The sequence below is a fragment of the Mustela nivalis genome, assembly GCF_964662115.1.
Source record: "Mustela nivalis genome assembly, chromosome: 3".
NCBI lineage: Eukaryota > Metazoa > Chordata > Mammalia > Carnivora > Mustelidae > Mustela > Mustela nivalis.
This window is the reverse complement of record NC_139022.1, coordinates 64,602,959-64,627,501: the sequence shown is the minus strand read 5'-3', so window position 1 is coordinate 64,627,501 and position 24,543 is coordinate 64,602,959. Positions and strand designations below refer to the sequence as shown.

The 24,543-nt window shown below is 33.3% G+C and overlaps 1 protein-coding gene across 6 annotated transcripts in view; it reads right to left on the bottom strand.

Annotated features, from left to right (window-relative positions):
- The window catches only part of LOC309861221 (uncharacterized protein), a 535,944-nt gene that overhangs the window by 412,842 nt on the left and 98,559 nt on the right, over positions 1–24,543 (bottom strand). The window lies entirely within an intron of this gene.

Below are 24,543 nucleotides of genomic sequence, written 5' to 3'. Positions count from 1 at the left end.
TTCCCACTGCATATTCTTGCTTACTTTGTCATAGATTGATTATACAATCTTGGGTTTGTTTCTGGACTCTCTATTCTGTTCCATTGATTTAGGTGTCTATTTTCATGCCAGTACCATACTGAGTTTTTTTTTAGTATTTCATATATTTATTTGAGAGAGAGAGCACGTGCGCACAAAGGCAGTGGGGAGAAGCAGAATCCCACTGAGTATGGACCCTGACACAGTGCTTGACCCCAGGACCCCAAGATCATAACCAGAGCCAAAGGCAGATGCTTAATGGATGGAGCCACCCAGGTGCACCACCATATTGTTTCAGTTACTATATCTGTCTATATACTATCTTGAAATCTGGAACTGTGGTCCCTCTAACTTTGTTCCTCTTTCTCAAGATTGCCTTGGCTATTCAGGGTCTTTTGTGGTTCCATTCAAATTTTAGAATAATTTGTTCTAGTTCTGTGAAAAATGTTGATTTTTTACAAGGATTGCATTAGCTCTATAGATTGCTTTTGGTAGCATGGACATTGTCACAATATTGGTTCTTCCAAACCCTGAGAATGGAATATCTTTCCATTTATTTGTGCCATCTTCAATTTCTTTCATCGATATTTTAGTTTTTAGAGTACAGATGTTTCACCTCCTTGGTTAAATTTATTCCTATATATTTTATTATTTTTGCTGCAAATGTAACTGGGATTGTTTTCCTAATTTCTCCTTCTGTTAATTCATTATGAGTTTATAGAAGTGCAAAATATTTACAGCTACTAATTTGTATTCTACTGCTTGACTGAATTCATTTAACATTTCTAGGAGATTTTTGGTGGTGTCTTTAAGGTTTTCTACAATAGTATAATGTCATCTACAAATAGTGACAGTTTTACTTCTTCCTTACCAATATTCATGCCTTTTATTACTTTTTTCTTGTCTGATTGCTATGGCTAGGACTTCTAGTACTATGTTGAATAAAAGTGGTGTGTGTAGACATCTTTGTCTTGTTCCTCACCTTAGAGGAAAAGCTCTTTGTTTTTCACCACTGACTATAATGTTAGTTGTGAGTTTTTCATATATGGCCTTTATTATGTTGATATACATTCCTTCCAAACTTACTTTGTTGAAAGTTTTTAATCATTAACTGATGTTGTACTTTATCAAGTGTTTTTTCTGCTTCCACTGATATGATTATATAGTTTCTATCCTTTTTCTTATTGATGTAATATATCACATTGACTTGTGAATATTGAATATGCCTTTACTTCTGGAAAAAATCCCATATGATTGTGATGCATATTTTTTAATGGATTGCTGCATTTGGTTTGCTCATATTCTGATTTTTGCATCTATGTTCATTGGTATTAGCCTGAGTTTTGTTTTGTGTTTTTGTAGTGTCTTTATTTGTAGTGTCTTTATTTAGGGTAACAAGGGCCTCACAGAAGAAATTTGGAAGCTTTGCTTCATCTTTAACTGTTGGTAATAGTTTGAGAAGGACAAACTACTAAACTATCTCCTTTAAATGTTTGAATAAATTCACCTATGTAGCTATCTAATCTTGGAATTCGTTTGCTGGGAGTTTTTCGATTACTGATTCAATTCCATTGCTAATAATTAGCAATGGAATGATAAAACTTATATTTTTTCCTGATTCAGTTTTGGAAGGTAATGTTTCTAGGAATTCATCCATTTCTTCTACACTGTCCAATTTGTTGGCATATAATTTTTCTTAACATTCTCTTCTCTTTTATTTATCTGTAGTGTCAGTTGTTATTCATCCTCCTTCATTTCTGAGTCCTCTCTTCTTTTTTTTTTTTTGTTGAGTCTGGCTAACAGTTTATCAATTTTGTTATTCTTTAAAAAAAAAAAAAAAAAACACACAGTAATCTTCTTTACCCAGTCTAACAATTCAAATGTTAATCTCATCCAAAGAAACCTTCACAGACATACCCAGAATAATGTTTGACCACATATCTGGGTACCTTGTGACCCAGTCAAGTTGACACATAATATTAGCCAACACAGCAGGCAGGCAGCTGACAACAAACAATTCTATCAAGTAGAAAAGTATAGAAAGGACTCTCATATACACAAATATATTCTGTAAAAACTTTTTTATTGCTGCTACAAAGATGAATAAAAAAATTAGGATTTTAAAAACTACTTATACAAAATATATAAGTGAACAATTCTATATACTAGAAAACTAGGATTCAACATAAGAATTAGTACCTCCTGAAACTATAATATGTAAACAAGTATATTCATAACATAGTAAAATTTACCCAGGGCTTCTTGAAAATAATGGATTATCGTAAAGCTAGATCACCCTCATTTTGTGTAAGCATAATAAAGTAGGCCATGCCAAAAGCTCTTATTAAATCTGAAGAGTCTATATTTACCAAAATATTCTCTTCCTTTCAACTAACCCTCCATATATTTGGTATAATTGTTAAGACCTGGATACAGCCACAATGTAGATTACCTTACTTTTCTCCTTTGTTACTATAATAAATCAGTAGGAAATGTGTTCTAACCTTATAAAATAGTAACATCAAACCATTCATTAACTATATTTTCTTAATGGTCACCTTCTAATGTGTTTTTTTTTAAAGATTTTATTTATTTACTTGACAGACAGAGATCACAAGTAGGCAGAGAGGCAGGCAGAGAGAGAGAGAGGACGGGAAGCAAGCTCCCTGCTGACCAGAAAGCCCGATGTGGGGCTTGATACCAGGACCCTGGGATCATGACCAAGCCAACAGCAGAGGCTTTAACCCAGTGAGCCACACAGGTGCCCCTCCTAATGTGTTTATTAAGCCTAACATTTCTTCACCTTTACTTGAGAGATAATAGCAAGGTACTATGATTATTGAAACTAATCAATTACAATTTATTATAAATCTCATCACATTATGATAATTTTATTATAAATCTTACACTTAGCAAAAAGCAAGAGCAAGTGTTTCTAGAGAATTAGCTATTTTCTGCGCTATTGCTTTGAATCTAGCAAAGAAAACACAATCTAAGAAATTCTGCTTCCAGAGGCCTGCTGGCATTACTGGTTATTGTTGTGCATAAACAAAGAAATAAAGAAACAAAGAAACAAAGAAATACCTATCGGAGTTTACCTATTGGAGTGTACTAAGACCTAATATGAAATTGCTGGAGTGGGAGGCACCTAAAGGAAACAACTTTTTCAAGACCCTTCCCTGTTCATCAACAAAAATAAATAAAAGACAAAATATCATGTCTATATTTTTGGAAGATTAGTGGTCCAAGCTGAAATTTCAGCAGATAATTTTGATAGACCATCAAAAGTGTTGTGAGCAGACTAATAATCTCAAAAAACTTGCTTTGCAGCATACCAAGATCTGTGAAGCTGGGGCACCTGGGTGGCTCAGTTAGTTGAGTATCTGACTCTTGGTTTCAGGTCAGGTCATGATCTCAGGGTCAGGAGATCAAGGCACATATCAGGCTCCATGCTCATTGGGGAGTCTGCTTGAGTTTCTCTCTCTCTCCTTGTGTCCCTTCCCTGCCTCTCTCTAAAATAAATAAATCTTTTAAAAATTTTTTTAAAAGATCTGTGAAGCACATTCTAAATACAAATGTTCATTTTACATAACTCTCTTCTGGAATTTTAATTTAGGAATGGATGACTTTTTGTGAGGAAAATACATATCCTAAACTTTTTAATGTCTGAATTTAGCAAAACCCAAAACACATTTGGTCAAAGTTTATCTTAATCCATTTCTCAAAATTTATATGCTCTAGGTATACTTCAAAAGCAATTTATTTTATGTGTTTATCATTTATACTTTGCTCATCAAAAGTTTATAAAAGGTGGTTTTTCTCTAAGCTGCCTTATGAGGTTTGGTTTTATAAATTTGAAACATTCTTATTTTGAAGAGAGAAAGTTGCTCAGAAAACCTGTACTTCAAAATTACTAACTTGGCTCAAAGCCTTCAGCTAGCAAAATATTTCCAAACTGTCAACCAATTTTCTTTAACATTTGTTATAACTCCACAGGTCCAGATACAGCTACAATGTAACTGAACAAGATACAGCACCACCATCTTGGCAGCATTTCCAAAATTGTGTTCTCAAGAGATGTAGTGTCTCAAGAGGTGTAAAGAGGTGTTCATGGATAGAAAGTGATTAGGAACGGTAGTCAAATAACTGTGGGAAATGTTGAATCAAACAAAATCAAACGGGTTTCACTGTAGGATTTCCCAGAACCTAGAGAGAAATCTAGGAAGCAATGTTTCCCAAACTTACTTAACAATGGAACTCTTTTAACAAACCTCTTAACATACTGTAGAATACTGTGTTTTGTAAAACAATTTGTAAAGCTGATTCTTGTGGTTTCTAACACTAAGGAAGTGACTGCATTTATGATCTTCTACCTGTATCTGTCACTAGTGACTGTAATAATCTACCAGATATTTTCAGAAGATGATAGTCCAGTTATTTAAAAAAAATACTCCTAGTTAGCCAAACACACAAGAAAAGATGTTTACCATCTCTTATCAGGGAAATAAATGTACATCAAAACCACAATGAGATATCACCTCCTACTTCTCAGAATGGCTAAACTCAACAACGTAAGAAACAACAGGTGTTAGCAAGGATGTGGACAAAGAGGAAAACCCATACACTGTTGGTAGGAATGCAAACTGGGATGGCCATTGTGGGAAACAGTATGGAAGTTCCCCAAAAAGTTAAAAACATAACTACCTTATGATCCAGCAATGGCACTACTGGGTATCTACCCAAAGATGCAAGAATACTAACTCAAAGGGACACATGCACCCTTATATTTATAGAAGCATTATTTACAATATGAAAGAAGCCCAACTGTCTACCAATTGATGAATGGATAAAGAAGATACAGTGTGTGTACACACATATACACAATGGAATATTTCTCAGCCAAACAGAAGATAAGCACAGGATGATGTCTGAAAGTATAGAATCACTATGTTATATACACCTGAAACTAATATAAAACTATTTATTAAGTACCTGTAATTAAAATAGTAACTTAAAATAAAAACTTAAAATATAAAAATATACAAATACAAACAAGAAAAAGAAAATTTCTAGTTAAGACAAAATCACCAATTATTCCATTTTAACAAAACAGGAACAAATCTGAGTTGATTAACATAATGTTGACAACCTGGCAACCATATTAAGAAGACTATGTAAATTTAATTTACAAAAGATTTTTAGAAGGTTTTTGAAGAAAACTGACAGCACAGTATTCTTGGTGAATTAAAAGTATGAAATATAATCATTTCTTGATTCTGACTACAACAAATTTTACTTCTAAATTGGCTTCTCCCTACCATTGAACACACTTCAGAATCATACTTCCCTTTTACCTACCTATGGGGTGTGCTCAGCCAATACAAAGTAATTTAAATATTAACTTAATCAATATATAATTTTAACATGATTAAGCACACTTGAGGGCAATGAGTCCTCTACTTATGGCTGAAGTTTCTGAAGGGACTTTACTAACATGTATTTATACAATTGAAAGGTAATTTTACTGATGGCATGGAGCACTGGGTATTATACATAAATAATAAATCTTGGAACACTACATCAAAAACTAATGATGTACTGTACGGTAACATAACATAATTATATATATGTATATGTATATATATAAAAAATGAAAAATAAAGATTGGTTCTGAATTTCAAAAAAAAATCATAATGCATTCCAAAGATTCCTGGAAATTAATTTAAAATTACCTAATGTTTTATATAATCCATACCATGTCTTATGCTCAATTATAAAGATAACTAAAAACTGTTCTTATTTAAAAATATATACTGTTTTCAAGCAATTAATTATATTATAGTATGGAATACATTAAAACTTTATTAAAATTCATAGATACTTTTATAAAAAGTATAAAAAATGATAACATAGTTACTTTTGAAGAACATTATCAAAACTCCTAGAACAATTTGGCAAGGACTTTCACTTCCACCCATGAAGAATTTACTGCTATGGAAATTACCCTTTAATCATAAATATTAGAAGAAAACTAAATAAAATATATAAAACAAGTTTTCAGAAAGTGGGTAACACACAGCATAGAGCCACAATCACTGAAAGAAGGAAAACAAACTTGTTGAGCCCTCGAGTTTCCCTCACTGCCTGGAAGGAAGCATGTTCCAGGTATAAAAGCAGAGAGAGGGAATACAAACAGGGCCTTGAGTAGTTAGTTTAAGAGATAGACAGAAAGGCATCTGGGTAATCTGACCCAGCTAGAATCTGTGGGGCAGGAGGCAGCTAAAAGGAAAGAGAGCTCTGGGATAAGATATTTGCAAACAACATATCTCATAAAGGGCTAAGATCCAAAATCTATAAAGAACTTATCAAACTCAAACCCCAAAGAACAAATAACCCAATCAAGAAATAAGCAGAGGACATAAACAGACATTTCTACAAAGAAGACATCCAGATGGCCAGCAGACATGAAAAAGTGCTCCACATCATTAGCATCAGGGAAATACAAATCAAAACCACAATGAGATACCACCTCATACCAGTCAGAAAGGCTAAAATTAAAAAGTCAGGTAACGACAGATGCTGGCGAGAATACGGAGAAAGGGGAACCCTCCTACACTGTGGGTGGGAATGCAAGATGGTGCAGCCACTCTGGAAAACAGCATGGAGGTTCCTCAAAAAGTTGAAAATAGAACTACCCTATGACCCAGCAATTGCACTCCTGGGTATTTACCATAAAGTTACAAATGTAGTGATCCGAAGGGGCACGTGCACCCAAAGGTTTATAGCAGCAATGTCCACAATAGCCAAACTATGGAAAGAACCTAGATGTCCATCAACAGATGAATGGATAAAGAAGATGTGATATACACATACGTACACACACAAACACACACACACACACACACACACACACACACATACAATGGAATACCATGCAATCATCAAAAGAAATGAAATCTTCCCATTTGCAACAACATGGATGGAACTAGAGGGTATGCTGAGCAAAATAAGCCAATCAGAGAAAGACAATTAAAATATGATCTCCCTGATATGAGGAATTTGAGAGGCAAAGTGGGGGGTTTGGGGGGTAGGGAAGGAAAAAATGAAACAAGATGGGATCAGGAGGGAGACAAAACATAAGAGACTCTTATTCTCACAAAATAAACTAAGGGTTGCCAGGGAGGGGGCAGTATGGAAAAGGTGGTTGGGGACTTTGGGGAGGGTATATACTATGTTGAGTGCTGTGAAGTGTGCAAGCCTGACGATTCACAGACCTATATACCCCTGGAACAAATAATACATTATATATTATTTTTTTTAATTAAAAAAAAAAGAAAGAAGGAGAGCTCTGAAGATGTAGAGAGGATCTCCTCGAATCTTTGGCTGAATACTGATCTGCATATGCATAAAGTCAAATTCCCCAAGGCAAAGAAAAGAAACACCAAAAATAACACATCGAATAATTCCCACAGTCACATTAAGCTAAGAATAGCTCATAAAGGCCAGTGTGAAGAGACAACTTAACACATGAAGTATCAATAGCTTTTGCACTGAGAGTAACTTAGCAAATTTAAGTTAGTGAGACTAACAGCTAGACTAAAGGCTTCTCTGGAAACTGTAATTAAGTTGAAAAGCGAACCACAGAAGTATGAAACTGATCCTGAGTAATTTAACTGCATGCCAGCACAAAATCCAACATTCTTTAAAGAATATAACAAAATCCAGCACCCAGGAACATAAAATACATTATGTCTGGCATCTGATCAATAAGATTAAAGAAGTAGGAAAATATGGCCCATAGCCAGATAAAAAGCAATCCACAGAAACCTAGAGGGAAAAAAAATCAACAGAATAATAGTGATGGAGAAAGGTAGATTAAAACAACTATCATATATTCATTATGTTCAAGAATGTAGTGGAAAACATGAACATATAGAAGAAAGATATAAGATATTTTTTTAAAAACTCAAATTCTAGAAATGAAAGTTATAAAGTCTGAAATGAAAGTATGCTGGGTAGAATAGATCAGTAATAGATCACTGAATAAATATCACCAAAAAACAAAAACAAAAACAAAACAACAAAAAAACTCCAGGAAAATTGAAGACAGCAAAACTATCCTAAGTGAAGCACAAACAGAAAAAGACCTCAAGAAAATGAATGGAGATTCAGTTACCTATAGGAAAATAAGCAGACTAATATATGTGTAATTTAATCCCAGAGGAAAATGAAAAATATTTTTAAATAATCACCACAAATTTTCTAAATTTGGTGAAAAATACAAATCCACAGATAAAACTCAAGAAATCCTGAGCAGAATAAACCTAAAAAGCAAACAACAACAAAAAAAAAACCCAAGTGATCTTTACAAACCACAACATAATCAAGATGTCAGAAACAAGAAATAAAGAGGAAGTCTGAAAAGCAGCCAGAGAAAGAGAGAGAAAAGACATTTTGTGCAGAAGAATAAAGATAAGAATGATGAAGAACTTCTCATCAAAAACTAGGCAAACCACAAGACAATGGATTGCCAACTTTAAAATACTGAAAATAAAAACAAACCCAAAAATGAATTCTGTACCCAGAAGAAATATCTTCAAAAAAAATAAGGGCAAAATAAAGACCCTTGATAGACAGGTAAATAATCAATGCTAGAAAACTGGCAGTATAAGAAATGCTAAAGTAAGCCCTTCATCCTAAAGAAGTGATATCAGAGGGAAATGTAATTTTACAAAAAGGAATAGGAAGTATCAGAAATGTAAATACGTAAGTAAAAATAATTGATACTTTTTCATATTTTTTAATCTCCTTCAAAATAATTGATGATTTAAATCAAAGCAATTACATGCATTATAGGATTTATAAAATACTAGTAAGCTAAATATATGACAATAGCATTGTTGTGAAGTTCTAACCATAAATGTGAAATGGTATAATATTATTTACAGGTGAATTCTGATGACTTAAAGAAATATATTTTAAACTCACAGTAATCACTAGAACTTTAAACCAAAAAGGTAGGTAACTAATAAATCAATGAAAGAGAGGATGAGACAAATAGAAAAAAATAGAAAGATGATATATTTACAACCATATCAATAATTAAATTAGAGGTTGCCAGACTGGGTTTAAATTAAGGAAGGAAAAAAATTGAAAATCTACTTGAAATATAAAGACACATAGAGTTCAAAAGTAAAAAGTGGAATATATACCATATAAACACTATTCAAAAGAAAGCTGACAAGTCTGTATTGATATCAGATACAGCAGACTTCAGATCAAGGCTTATGACCAAGGATAAAAATAAACATTTTGTGATGATAAAGGATTACTGCAAGAACACAAAACAATATTAAAGGTGTATGCACCTAATAACAGCATTTAAAAACATGAAGCAAAATTAATAAATTTGAAAAAATTAGACAACTTTGCAATTATAGCTAGAGATTTCAATGCCCCTCAAAAATACATTCTTTTAAAGTACATATGAAATACTCACCAAAACGTCCCACAAACTGGACCAAAAAAAGGTTTCAATAAATTTAAAAGAATTAATATGCAAAGTTAAGTTCTCTGCCTGCAACAGAATCAAAACTATAAATCAAATACAATAATATATTTGGAACACCTTCCACTTTAAGAGAAAGAAAAATAAAGAGCAAATTAAATAAAAAAAGAGCAGAAGAAAAAAACAATAAAGAGTAGAAAGCCATAAAATAGAAGGAGTTCTAATGATAAAGAAAACCCAATAAAATAAAAAGCTGGGTCTTCAAAAGATTGATAAAAATGATAAAACTAGCTAGACTAGTCAAGGAAAAAAGAGAAGATACAAATTACCAATAACAGAAATAGAAAAGGGTAAATCACCATAGATATTACAGACTTTAAAACAATACTAAGAAAAAAATCATAGATTACTCTATGTCAGTAAGTTTGAGAACTCAGATGAAATGAACAGATTCCATGGAAGATACAAATTATCAAAACTTAGTACTCCTACACCTTTTAAAAACTTGCCACAAAGTGGGACGGGCTGGGTGGCTCAGTTGGTTGAGCAACTGCCTTTGGCTCAGGTCATGATCCCTAACTTCCATGATTGAGTCCCGCATCCGGCTCCCAGCTCCTTAGGGAGTCTGCTTCTCCCTCTGACCTTCTTCTCTCTCACTCACTCATTCTCTCTCAAATAAATAAATACAATCTTTAAAATTTTTTTTTCTAAAAAAAAAACTTGCTGCAAAGAATATCCTGGGTCCATATGGCCTCAGTGAGGAGCTCTATCAAACATTTAAGGTAGAAATGTTATTAACTCTCCACAAACTCTTCCAGAAAATGAAAGCAAAGGAAATACTTCCCAACTCATTCTAAGAATACAAGCAATGATATTGCAAGAAAACCAAAACCCAGTATTCATCATGAATAAGAAATGCAAAACTCCTTAACAGAATTTTAGCAAAGTGAATCCCACAATATAAAAAAGGATAATACATAATGATCAAATGGAATTTATCCCACAAAAGCAACGTTGGTTTAACATTCAAAATCAGTCAATGTAATTCATCAATCATATTAACTGAAAAAAAAAAACACACAGAGATGAAAAAAGAGAATCTCAAAAAATACAGAAAAAGCATCTGTTTCAGAAACGTAAAATTTAACTTTTGAAAAAACATAATTCACTACACTGACAATATACATGTGATCATCTCAAAAGATGGAAAAAAAATTGACAAAATACAACACCCATTTACAATAAATTCTCAGGAACCAGAAATAAAAAGGAACTTCTTCAACCTGATAACACACCAAAAAAATAAATAAATAAATAAAAACCCAGAAAAAAAAGAAAACCTACTACTAAAGTCATACATATGAAAAAAAGACTGGGATTCAAAGTCAATATGTAAAATCAACTTTATTTCTACATACCTCAAACAACTGGAAACTGAAATTCAAAAAGCAGTACAATTTAACAATAGCAGCAAAACAGGTGCTTGAGTAGCTCAGTAGGTTAAGGCTAAGTGTTGGCCTTGGGCTCAGGTCATAAACCCACAGTCCTGGGCTTGGGAGGGGGGTAGTCACTGCTCAGAGGGGAGTCTGCTTCTCCCCCCTCTCTGCCACCCCCCATATGGGCATACGCACTCCCTCTTTCTCGCTGACTCTCTCTCTCTCTCTCTCTCTCTCAAATAAATAAAATCTTTTAAAAAAAAAGCAATTAAAAAACTGGAAGTAATTGGGAATAAGTATTAAAAAATGGGTGCAAGATCTGTACAATGAAAACTATAAAACACTGCTGATCAAGATTAAAGATCTGCACATCTGAAGAGGTATACCATGTTTATGGAGACGATCCAATTCTCCCCAAACAAATCTATAGATTTTATACAATTCTACTCAAACCCTAGGTAAGACTTTTTATAATAATTGGCATGCTTATTTTAAAAATTTATATGAAAGAGACACCTGGCTGACTCAGTCAGTAGAACATGCGACTCTTGATCTTTGGGGTTGTGGGTTGAAGGGATAGAGATTATTTGTTTTTTTTTTGTTGTTGTTGTTGTTGTTGCTGATTACTTTGTAAAAATTTTTTTGATTGCAATTTATATGAAAATACAAAAAGAATCTTGAAAAAAGGGGGGGAAAAGCCCACAAAGTCAGAGGACTTAGACTATCTTATTTCAAGACTTACATTTGAGCTATCATAACAAAGATGGTCTGATACTAAAAGAAAGACATATAGATCAATAGTACAGAATATAAATTAATATATATCTATGATCTGCCAATTTTCAACAAATGCATCAAATTAACACAATGAGAAAAGAGTGGTCTCTTTAACAAAGAGTGCTGGAACAACTACATATTCACGTGTAAAAAAATGAAACTCTATCCTTACACCTCACACTTTATATAAAAATTAACCCAAAATGGACTGCAGACATAAATATAAAAGCAAAAATTATAAAATTTCTTGAAGAAAATATATGAGAAAATCTTTGTGACCCTCAGTCAAATTCTTATGATAGGACACAAAAGACATGAACTATAAAAAAAGAAAATCAGCAAACTGGCTTTTATCAGAAGTAAAAATTAAAGAAGTAAATTTTACTTTTCAAAAGACTGTTAAGAAAATGGGAGAAAATATTTGCAAAAGATTAATCTGATAAAGGATTTTAATCCATAATAGTTAAGAGTTCTTATAATTCAAAAGTAAGGTTAAGAACTCAATTCCCTAAAATAGACCAAAGATTTAAACAGACACTTCTCTCAAAAAAATACTACAAATGGAATATAAGCACATGAAAAGAAGCTCAACATCCTTAATCATTAGGAAAATGCAAATTAAAACCACAATGAGATGTAACTAGATACAACATACCCACTATATGTGGCTAAAATTAAAACACTGATAACATTAAATAATAAAAAGACTGTAGAGCAGGTGAACTTTCATACATCGCTAGTGGGAATGTAAAATGATACAATCCCTTTGGAAAACAGTTTGGATTACATCTTTAAAATTGGTGAACTTTATATAATTTATACCTCAATAAAGCTCGATTTTAATAATCAACTTGACATTTTTCAATAAGTAAAATAAAATTCTGATAATACCTTGTAGTGGGGTTTAACAGTTTTTAAATACTAGTTAATTTTTTCCTCCACTTGAGCAGTAGCTAGGCTCACCTTGCCTCAGGAAAAGCAGTGGCAGCAGAAAGGAGAAAAAAGGAGTCTTTTTCCTAACCTATAAATTTCAAAATCCTTGACTTTGAGAAAAATAGGAAGGACTCAGAACATATGCTTCCCAAACAAAAAAGGGAATGTGGGGTTGGAATGAGCAAACCTGTTAAGGAGCCACTATATAGCTCCAACTGATTTTTAGCATATAGAAATGTGGATCCAGTGTTGCCAGATCATTCTTTCTACCCACACCCAAAAATCTGGAAATTCAGATTTCTATGTGAATTTTCCTAATTTTTGAAATACTTCCCAAGTAATATGCACTCCTCTGGGTCAAAGTCAGCCTATGTTTTTGCAGTATTTGGCACAGAAAAGAAATTCAAAGCACTCTAAAAACAAAACAAAGAAAAACAAGACTTCCTCACTCTCTAAACTTGATGAAGATTCCCTGAATGGGGAAAAGAATCAAAGGAATGATGGCTTTAGACAACTGTTCTTACAAGAGAACAGAGGCAATTTGTGGCCTGCTTCCTAGGTATGGACTCAGGAAGGTAGGAAGATCCCACAGAACTGAAAGGGATACTGTAAAAGGCAAACAAGATATTATCCTCAGAATTTCCTGGGCCCCACTCCAGCCCAGCAAAGCTTAGACAGAGGGCAGTCTCACAGAATTCTCCATATGTTAGTGGAGTTTGGGGACCACAGAAAGATTACAATGTTATCAATTGCATGGAAATTCTAAGAAGAGTTGCTTTACCAGCTAATACCTTGTGGATGAGAATGAGGAAAGAGCAGCAACCTATTATGATGACCCATAACTTCAGAAATAAAATGAAAGGATGAGCATTTCTACAAATGCCACCACTGTGAAAAGATGAAGATGTCTAGTTTGGCCCACCACTCCCATCCAAGAATTAACAGAGGATAAAAAAAAAAAAAAAGGAAAAAGTAAGAGACCTCTAGTTAAGATTAAAATTTCAGTCACCTAGGCAGAAAAGAAGTTCAAAATAGAAACTTGAGTTTCAAAAAAATACAAAAAGTATATCCCTTGAATATCTGACATTGTAGACAGATGTACGTCTACCATCTGTTGTAAGCAGGGAGGTTATCAAGGGAAGGGGGAAGCATTTTATTTTCTTTCTTTGGATAAATTACACCAAATACTGAATTTGGTAATATGCCCTAAAGTCAGACTATCAGAGCATAAGACTTCAAATCACTATTACTTGAAAGACTAGAGAACTAAACTCTTCAGATGACCCCTATTAACAATTTCACTAGATAGACTGACTGAATTATCAAACACATTTATTAACTTTCCCAAATTCACTTTGCAAGTAATAAATTATCTTAGGGCAAGTGTATATGATTGGTAACACTAAACAAAATGAGCAAAACTTACTCATTCTGGAACTATTTAAATAAATACAATAATAGTACCACCAGAAACCATTTTTAACATTAGGGAACGTGTTTATCTGAGACATTAACAAGGTGGAAGCAGAGAGGTTGTCATAGTGTGTGAGTGTTTGGGTTTTTTAAAATTGCATTTCTGGGGCACCTGTGTGGCTCAGTGGGTTAAGCCTCTGCCTTGTCTCACCGTCCTGGGATCAAGCCCTGCATTGGGCTCTCTGCTCAGCAAGGAGCCTGCTTCCCCCTCTCTCTCTGCCTGCCTCTCTGCCTACTTGTGATCTCTCTCTGTCAAATAAATAAAATCTTTTTTAAAAATTGCATTTCTAATTTTTCTAAAATGACCACACACACAGTCCTTTAATTTCCAGAAAATAATTAGAAAGTATGTGTTTTAAAATAAAAGGCTTTTAATTATCCCTTCAATATATTCTTAGAAATTTAAGCACACATTGTCTGATTAAACATGATTAATACTGAGATCTATCCTGTTGCAATTAATCCTAGCAATTCAGACAAGTGATGATTGGCCATCACTCTTAAAATCCACAAACTTTTCTTTGGTCTATCAGCCTTTTCATTATTTGCCTCTGCCTAACTCTTTAACCTCATTTCCTACCCCTCCCCATTCATCCACTCTGCTCCTTGCTGACCTTTGAAGACCTCAAACCTACGACTATGCACTTGTCTCATCCTGCTGCCAGGTGTGTACTGCTGTAAAACTCATATAGCTTGTTCCCTCACATCATGCAGACTTCTGTTTAAATATCACCTCCAGAGAGAAAACTTCTCTAACAACGCTTTCTGAAGTAGTATAGTGCATTACTCTCTATCCCCTTTACTTGCTTTTTTGTTCTCCCCACAGCAAATCAAATATATACTTACCTGTTTTAATGCAAGCTTGATAAGAACTGAGACTTCATCTCATTAACTGTTACACATCTAGAGCCTAGAATGTGCCTGGCATAAACAATGACTGGCATAACAATGAATTATCATGGAAGTGAATCTGTTTAGTTAACTACGTGGGAATATTTGAATATTCAAGAAAGGTTTCAAATAATGACAATGGAATGAGGAATACAAAGAACAGCAATAGTTATGGTAGCCATATGAACCTAGAATACCTGTGGCTAGCAAAGGTTAAAGGCTGGAGGAACTGGATTAGCACCAGAATTAGAGTTTTTTAGTAGTTTGAGGATGACTGGCAGGATGGATGCAAAAGGAAGCCAGGCTGCAGTTGGTCGAGGCCTAAACAGAAAGGAAAAAAACCTCTTTTTTTAATCCCACCTATTCTCCCTCATCTTCCTTTCTCTAAAGTTTACTCTCAGTGTCTACTCTCTTTACCTCCTCCTCTTTTGCTTCCTCTGTCATAAAGTGTTTTTCACTTGTAGATTACACTCCGAGTTTCTCCTCCTATGAATCAGCCTCAGCAGAATAAATGTTCTCTAATGACAAACTGTTAAGAATATATTTGATATTCCTTTAAATGCCAAGAACACCAACATCATTATCAGCAGTCTCACACCCATCATGAAGGCAACAGACTAAAACAGAATCATAAAGCCATTCACTTTAACAAACTCTTACATCAAGAACTGAATGCTTTATGACTTCATCTGTTTAATTTTCTTCTCTACCTTCTCCAGAATATATCTTTAAAATACAATCAACATGCATTACTTATCTTTATTGAGGTATAATTGATATATTAAAATTGCACATATTTAATGTATGCATTGTGATGGGTTTGGACATACACAAGCACCCTTACCATCGCCACTGTCAAGTTACTATAAACGTATGTATTATCTCCAAAACTTTCCTAGTATTTCTCTTGTGTCTTTGTTTTTGTTCTAAGAACACTTAACAAGAGATCTATCCTCTTAATTTATTTTAAAGTTCAACTATCATATTGTTAACTATAGGCACCATGTTTTACAAAAAACAATCAACATCTTTGACTTTTATCCTTACACTCCATCAAAAAACTCATGACATATTCACTGAAGTATATTTGCTAAAATCCTAAGCCTGAAATTACCTTTTTTAAGTTGATCTTGGTGCCTATTAATGTTGAAGAGGAAGAAGAAGAAGGAGGAAGAGAAGGAGGGAGGAGAGAAGGAGGAGGGGGAGAAAAGAAAGAAAAGAAGAGAAGAGAAGGGAAGGGAAGGGAAAAGAGAAGAGAAAACTGACAAAAGAGTACCATCAGGCTTATAAATGACTGTATATTCCCACACCTCATTAAATGACACTGGCATTCAACTGAACTTTTTGAAGAATAAACTATAATAATAGAGCTTATTCTTCATATTTTTCATATAATAAACTATAATAAAATAATTTTTATTTATATTATAAATTAATATTATAAATTTTGTTTATTTTAAAAATTATTAATTTTTAATTTTATTAAATTTTTGTTAAATAATTTTATTCATTAAAATTTTATTAAAATAAATAAAACTATAATAAAAATAAATAAAGGAGGAGGGGAGGAGGAGGACAGGGAGGAGGGAGTGGGAAGGATGTGGAGGGGAAGAAGGAAGAGGAGAAAAGAAAGAAAAGAAGAAAAGAGAACAGAAGAGAAAACTGACAAAACAGTACCATCAGGCTTATAAATGACTGTATATTCCCACACCTCACCAAATGACACTGGCATTCAACTGGACTTTTTGAAGAATAAACTCTAACACTTTAGCAGCAGCCAACATAATAGCATCTATTAATTTCAAATACCTCCCAAAATTTCTTATCCCAGGAGGTCAACTTACTCATTTGAAAACCTCCCATAAGAAGTTACAGCTAGAACATGATCCCTGTAATTCAAACTGAGTCTTGAGAAAGTAAACTGTAAATCAAAATTTTAGGAGAAATTCATAATGAAGTTCATGTTTTGCCCATTAATCCTCCAGAGCAAAGAAAAATCCAAGCAGGGAGAATGGGTTTATTTTTTTTAATATCAGTATATTCACAAATGACAAAGCATTAAGATTTATAAACTACATGATGCCCTACTTATAGCTAATCAATATATTTAATAACAAGATATCAAGTCATAAATTATTTATTTCACTATTTTGGTAACTATGCTTAAATTAACTTCAATTAAAACCATAAGTTCAAGGCTTAAGAGGAAAAAAAGTTAATTCTACAAATTAAAAATCAAATTCCTAGAGCATTATTCTCCTCTACATCTTTCCCTATGTCATCTAAATCCCCAAACCCACACTCCCTCTCTCTCTCATTGCACATTCAAGTCTAAAATATTATCAAATCTGACAGAGTAAGTATAAAATATGTGTAGCTAGCAGTGTGACTTTATTACTTGCTTTTGTGAGTTCCAATACTGAATGCTATTACAAAAGGGTGATCATTTCTGTATATGTCTCTCCCCAGTCCTTACAAAAGCTGTGCCTTCACTGACATGTGTTCAATAGAGAAAATGACAAGTGCAGAATATAACAACTGTATTTGTCTGTATTACCACAACATATTTACCAACTGTGACAGGAAAGGTCCAAAGTTACTTTATTTAGCAGCCTAATCTAGCTTAAAACAAAATACATGTCCTAAAAGCATTTCTATTCTGAAATAACTCATAACTATAAAAGGTTAAGTATTTACAGAACAGAAATCTAGGATAGTAAGAGCAGAAAAATATTCTTTCTTTCATTTTCACTAAGTTGGTGTTAATGAAATGCAACAATGCTATCAGTGTAGTACAATGAACACGAAAAGGTGTCCAATGTACAAAGAAAACATGAAAATTCCTACTGACAACAGTGAAAACAAAAACTGTATTTTCTCTTTCCTTCCACATGCCCTTTTTGTTAGCTTGAGAGCTTATGACTTTATCTGTATACTATTCAAAAAAATAATAATATTGGTTGCAGTATGCCTAGATAGAGGCTTAAAAAATAACTAAGTAAAATTATATTTCTCTGTTTCCATAGAAGATCCATCATACAGGACCCATTCTCACTTCCCTATGTTAAACAAGCTGTGGTAAATGCAGCTAAACAAGAGAAAAATACCTAAGTAACTCTCAGAAGTAGCATATACAGACACTATATCTTTGTTGAAATCTCAAATCCTACATTATCTAAGATTTAAATCACCTTTAAAGCAGAATTTAGTAAAATTTTAAATTCATATTGTGCATATCTTTTCTTGTAAGTAGCTATATAGTCTTAGTAACATGCTTGTGTCTGATATTACCCATATAAATAAAAGCACAGAGTCATTTCAGGGATTAATAGAAAAACAGACATCTGCATGGAACATTTCCCTCATTAGATATTATCATGTTAGCATATTTCTCCTATTTCTGATTTTACTACAAAACAAAATGAGATGACTTTTATCCTTAAGTTTCTCTCTATATATCGCCAATAATGCAAATACTTTAATTGCACATTAGAAAAATCTCATTTTCCTCCAAAGATTGCTACAGAAATTAGCCCCAAAGAGACTTCATAACACATAAAAATCAAAATATGACTAAGTCAAATTGGCATACCAGCTACCACTTACACCAAATGTTACTTTAAATATTACTTTAAATTAAATGCTATCTTCAGTAAATTTCTGGTGAGATCACATGGGTCATTAAAATGTTATCCGGCCTCTTCCTAAATTAATGCCAAACTGAATCAATTAGGCAATAATCAATTAACCAAAAACTATACATTAATCAACTGACATTACATCTAGCCAAACTGTATATTCAAAAAGCAATTCACTCTTTTGTCAGAAAGTCATATTTGGGGGTAGTGGGAGTATAAATTGACACTTCTCTAGAAAGCAACTTGGGTTAATATATATCAAATATTAGTGTTAATTTTCTTTGACCAATAATTCTACTCCTAAGAATTGTCCTAAAGAAAAAATAAGAAATGCATATAAAGTTCATATATATATATGGGACTAAAGAGAGAGAGAGAGAGAGAGATTGATGTACATCTTAAATTTACTTATTGGGGCAGGAAAAAATGCAAACTTCAAAAAGAACTTAGTTAAATAAATAAAATAAAAAATGAATACTGTGCAGCCATTTAAATCATAATTATGAATAAAATGTAATGACCTAATAAAATTATCAGCACATACACAGAAAGTGCACCAAAATATTTACAGTGATTTCCTCTAGCTGGTACAATTATGGGCTATTTTATTTATTTTTTTACATTTTTAGAAGCTAATATTGCTATTCAGGAATATTTGGGAGTGGCAACCTGGCTCAGTCAGTACAGCATGCAACCCTTGATCTTGAGGTCATGACTTCAAGTCCCACATTGGGCACACAGCTTACTGAAGAAAAAAAAGACTATCTGAATATTCTATATTGAACTATTATAAACAAATTGTTTTTGTTAAAAGGGATTTCATTGATAGTCATAAAATATTTCACATAAATGGTGAAGAAAGGACTCCTTGTCCTAACTAGATGACTGTCATCATTAGTTGGCTTCACTAGAAGCACCAAGGACAGAGATAACCCTTCCCCTGTTAATACCTATTAACTATCAAATAGTAGAGCATTCGTGTTAACAATTTGTTTTTCCATCTAGGGGTAAATTTATTTAACAAATTTCTTTTAGTAGAGGCAATTAGTACAATAAAACACTGCATTTCTCAGTACAGGCAATTAGTACAACAAAACTGAGAAAGGGATAGGGTCCAGTACTTATTGAGTATGTAAAAAACAAGAACTAAACCCCTTATAGACTCCATTTAATCCACACAACCTTACAAAGTAGGTATTATTATCCCTGTTTATTAGCGGAGGTAACTGAACCTCAGAAGTTAGGCTATTTATCTAAGTTTACTAAGGTACTAAATGCTGATACTGGAATTTGAACCCAGCTTTTCCATATGCCAGAACCCCTAATAATATCAGTGAAAGGAAGTAACTATAATGGTGGGATTGTTCATCCTGCATAAGTCTTGAAAATATTTCAGCTATGAAACACTAAATAATTTTGAAAAAGGCAACTGCTAGTTTACTGAAAATTACTAGTTTTTACCACATTCTACATAGTCAAGTGAAAGGCAAATAAACATTTTAACTAACATTCAACAAGATAATGCCTAATATTAATTGATTCTGAAAACAAGAGGTGTTTAATAAATATTTGGCGGTACTGAACCAAATGGAGAATAGGTGACACTCCCTCTCTCTCTCTCTCTCTCTATATATATATGTAAATATTTCCCTGTCACTTTGCAAAAGATACATGAATATGCTTTCACTCAAGATATAAAAAATTTAATTTACTAAATTATAATATAATATATAATTAATATGTTAGACAACTATTGATCATTAGATAGAAAAGATGTGTGTATGCCAGAGGTTGTAGGGGTGGGAATAGTAACTATTATATGGAGAAAGAAATACCACATCAGGGTGGTGCATTTAGTCAATGCCATATTGATTAAGGATCTGTAAGTAGATGAAATAATTAAGAAAATCTCCATTTAACTCTTAAAATCCAACAATTAAAAATTCTTTTTAAATATTTTATTTATTTATTTGACACACAGAGATCACAAGTAGGCAGAGAGGCAGAAAGAGAGAGAGGGGGGAAGCAGGCTCCCTGCTGACCAGAGAGCCCGATGTGGGGCTTGATCCCAGGACCCTGAGATCATGACGTGAGCCGAAAGCAGAGGCTTTAACCCACTGAGCCACCCAGGTGCCCCAAAATCCAACAATTAAAAATTTTAATCTGTAAACTACTTTCCTTTACATAAAGCATTCCAGCTATTTCTATAATTTTCCTATTTGCATAAGACTATTTGAAATAATAGCTCCTAGTAATTTAAATAATCTGTTAAAATGCTGCTAACAAAGTCAGAGATAAATTGGTATTTTTTTGGTTCACAAACATATGCTCTGAATAATTTTTGCCTATTTTTACCAATATATAAAATCTACACCATCTATACCATTTAGATCATTAAACCAAGTTAAGGTTCATGTCACCTGTAAATTTCCAAAGTCAAAATTTTTGTCATTGATGAATGCACCGAAGGTCAACTTCACATATGCTGAAATAGACAAAAGCAATTTAAACTGCTATAGACCATCAAGGAGCACAGTGGGACTAAAGCACACCAAGTATGTATACTTTATACATATATATTCAGCAGCAAGCACTACAGTAGACCCTTAAATAAGATTAAATGTGTGCATGCTCACATACCCCAAAGATTACCCCTCTGAAGATATAAAGAAGTAAGAGTATCTAGTGAAATAACAGATTCTGGATGTGTTGATATTTCTCAAAAGTGTGTTCAAATTTAAACTCTGGCACAGAATGGATAAGTGACTCATGGATAATCAAGAAATTAATTACCAGCACACCCAAGATTATTTGTACAGTTTAAAGTTTAAATAAGACCAACTCATAAAAATTTTATCAGTATGCCTTATGTATTCTTCATAAATAATAATAAATTATATAATTTAAGTGAATAAATAGAAAAATATGGACCAATATTGTAGTATTATTTAATATCACCTAAGATTATTAACCAAGATAAAATTATAATTAAGATGGAAATAATTAATAAAATCTGTTGAATTAAACTTATAAAATTAGTCTCATCTACTGTTTTTTTTTTTTTAATTTATTTACTTGACAGAGATCACAAGGAGGCAGAGAGATGGAAGAGGAAGCAGGCTCCCGCTGAGCAGAGAGCCCGATGCAGGGCTCAATCCCAGGACCCTGAGATCATGACCTGAGCCGAAAGCAGAGGCTTTAACCCACTGAGCCACCCAGGTGCCCTCATCTACTGTTTTAATAACTTGTTTTCCAGGCAATTTTTATGTAAAATTGTCAATCTTGTCACATTTAAAACTTGTGTAAGATTTGTAAATATAGGCCAATTTTTAACCAGTTCAGAAAGTAAAAAAGTTAAAAAAAAAAAAAAAAGAACCACATAGTAATTTCTGAAAATGTTTAAATAACTTGTCACAGTTACTCAGATGTTAAGGTAGCTCATCTTACTCATTGTTACATTCCCAGACCAAGCACAGTACCTGTGACACTACAAGTAGTCAATTACAACTGAGGTTTCATCCTTCACAAGCTATACCAAATTATTTTTTATTAAGATTTCCCACCCTGGGAGCACCTGGGTGGCTTGGTCATTAGGCATCTGCCTTCGGCTCAGGTCAGGATCCCAGGGTCCTTGAGACCTGCATGGGGCTCCCAGCTCAATGGGTCACCTGCTTCTCCCTCTCCCACTCCCCCTGCTTGTGTTCCCTCTGTCACTGTTTCTCTGTCAAATTAACAAATAAAATCTTTTTTTAAAAAATTTCCCACCCTGAACATTGAGTGCATGTATGCCTCTGCCCATTTATCTGGTAAGAGGACTATCTTTAATCACAGACTCAAGTGACTATATGGCACCAAAAAAAGTTAAAAGCTACAGATTGAAACAAAATATGGAATTGCTAAATGTAAGCTGTGTCTCTCAAACACACAGTAAGCAGAGAGCTGAGGTACCTCTAAGAACGGTTCAGAAGAAAGACATCAACTCTGGAAGAAAAGGGGTTTTTTGGCTGCATTTTTTTCACCTTTTGGTTTACTGCTCTTGTTGTCTGGCCTGTTAACCAAAAGCAGATTACTACAGTTCTCCATTTAATTCACTGCCACAAATGCACCTACTGATAGTTATACTACAGCACATTTTAGATATGGTTATCATTAAGTTAAATGCACCTACCACAAATGAACAAATATGAGTGTACATACTAGATAATTCTCTTTGGAATCCAAACATTAGCTTTTTAAATACTCTGCTTTATTAATTCCTGTAATCCTTGCTTACTCTCAGAAAAATAGTGGTTAAATCTCACATGATAAAGTAAGCTACATTTCACATAAATTTTCCTTTATACACCACTTAAAATCTTCTTTTGGGAAGCTTAGGTGGCTCAGTGGGTTAAGCATCAACCCTTGGTTTTGGCTCAAGTCACAATCTCATGGGTGGTGAGTCAAGGCCTGTGTTGGGCTCCATACTCAGCAAGGAATCTGCTTGAGGATTCTCTCCCTCTGCCCCTGCCCCACACGTGCTCTCTCCCTCTCTAAAATAAATAAATAAATCTTTAAAAAAAAAAAATCTTTGAATATTGAGTATACCGATTTTGTAGGTTAACACCATACAGCCTGGCTCCACCAAGCTCACTGTACATGCTCATCCTCATGCCAAATGTAACTTAATATGTTCCAATTCCACAACAGTACATTAAGAAAAAGCCGAGTTTCAGATTTTACACTGCCTGATTATTAAGATCATATTAGCTCACCACTAGTGGTTTAGTCACCGTATCAACTAGTCATATTAAATCTTTGGATGCAATGAAAGTTAACAATGCTATTTTTATGTCGTGCAAAAAAAAAAATCATTCAGTCTGTTTTCCCTTTTTGATTACAGTTCATTTAAGGAAAAAATGTTGCTGTATGGCTTGACAATGTTTTATGTGTCTTCGGCTGATAGAACACACAAAACGTTTGAATAGGCCCATTTATTTGAGCAGACGTATTAAATAATACTTTAAATGTGAACATGCATGTCATAAATTTTGTAGTCTCTTTAAAGTAGGATAAATCTGGTATTTAAAATAGTCTTTGTTCAAAGTCATTTTTTTTCTAACAGTCATAAAGGGACTCTGATTTGTGCTGCATGAACAATGCCAGCATCATCATTTTAATGTTATCCATATGGGCTTCTAATAATAGATAAGAGTCTACATTTGTATTATATGTCTTAGAGACATTTAAAATCTAGATAAGGAAAGGCTGATTTCATTGGCCCCATAGTTAAAGGAAAGCAGACCCTAATTAAAAGAATTCTGTTCTGAATTAACTAGTTTGACATGTGCTAATTGACAGTTCCTGTGAAATGGTTCTAATTAAAGTCAATATGTCTTTTTCAATTAAAAGGAAATTAAGAATATACTAATATACATTAACAACTTAATCTGCCTTCAATATCCCATACATCAGCTGCTTTTTCCCCCCTAACATTATTGAAGAACCATCTGACATGAATCATCTACTGTTTGCTTATGGTATCTCATTATTACTTCACACGAGCACAGCAGTAGTATATGTCCCCTTGAGAAAGAGAGTAACCTGCATATGCTTTAATTTTTAGAGCTCCCAACTTTTAATTTATTTAAAAAAAAAAACCACCTTTTTGAATTTAGAAAATGGACATTGTTATTAAGAATTTTTGCTAACTGAAAACAAAGACAAGTGTTCTCAATTAGTTGGTCTTTTTACTATAGGCCTTAGAGGTAATTGCATTTTGCTAGAAAGAGGCTGGACTATGTTTTCATCATTTGGCTTGATTCAAAGCAAAGCTTGATTTGAGTAACATACAGAAAATATCCTTCAAATTTGTTCTGTTTTCCAAGTGAAA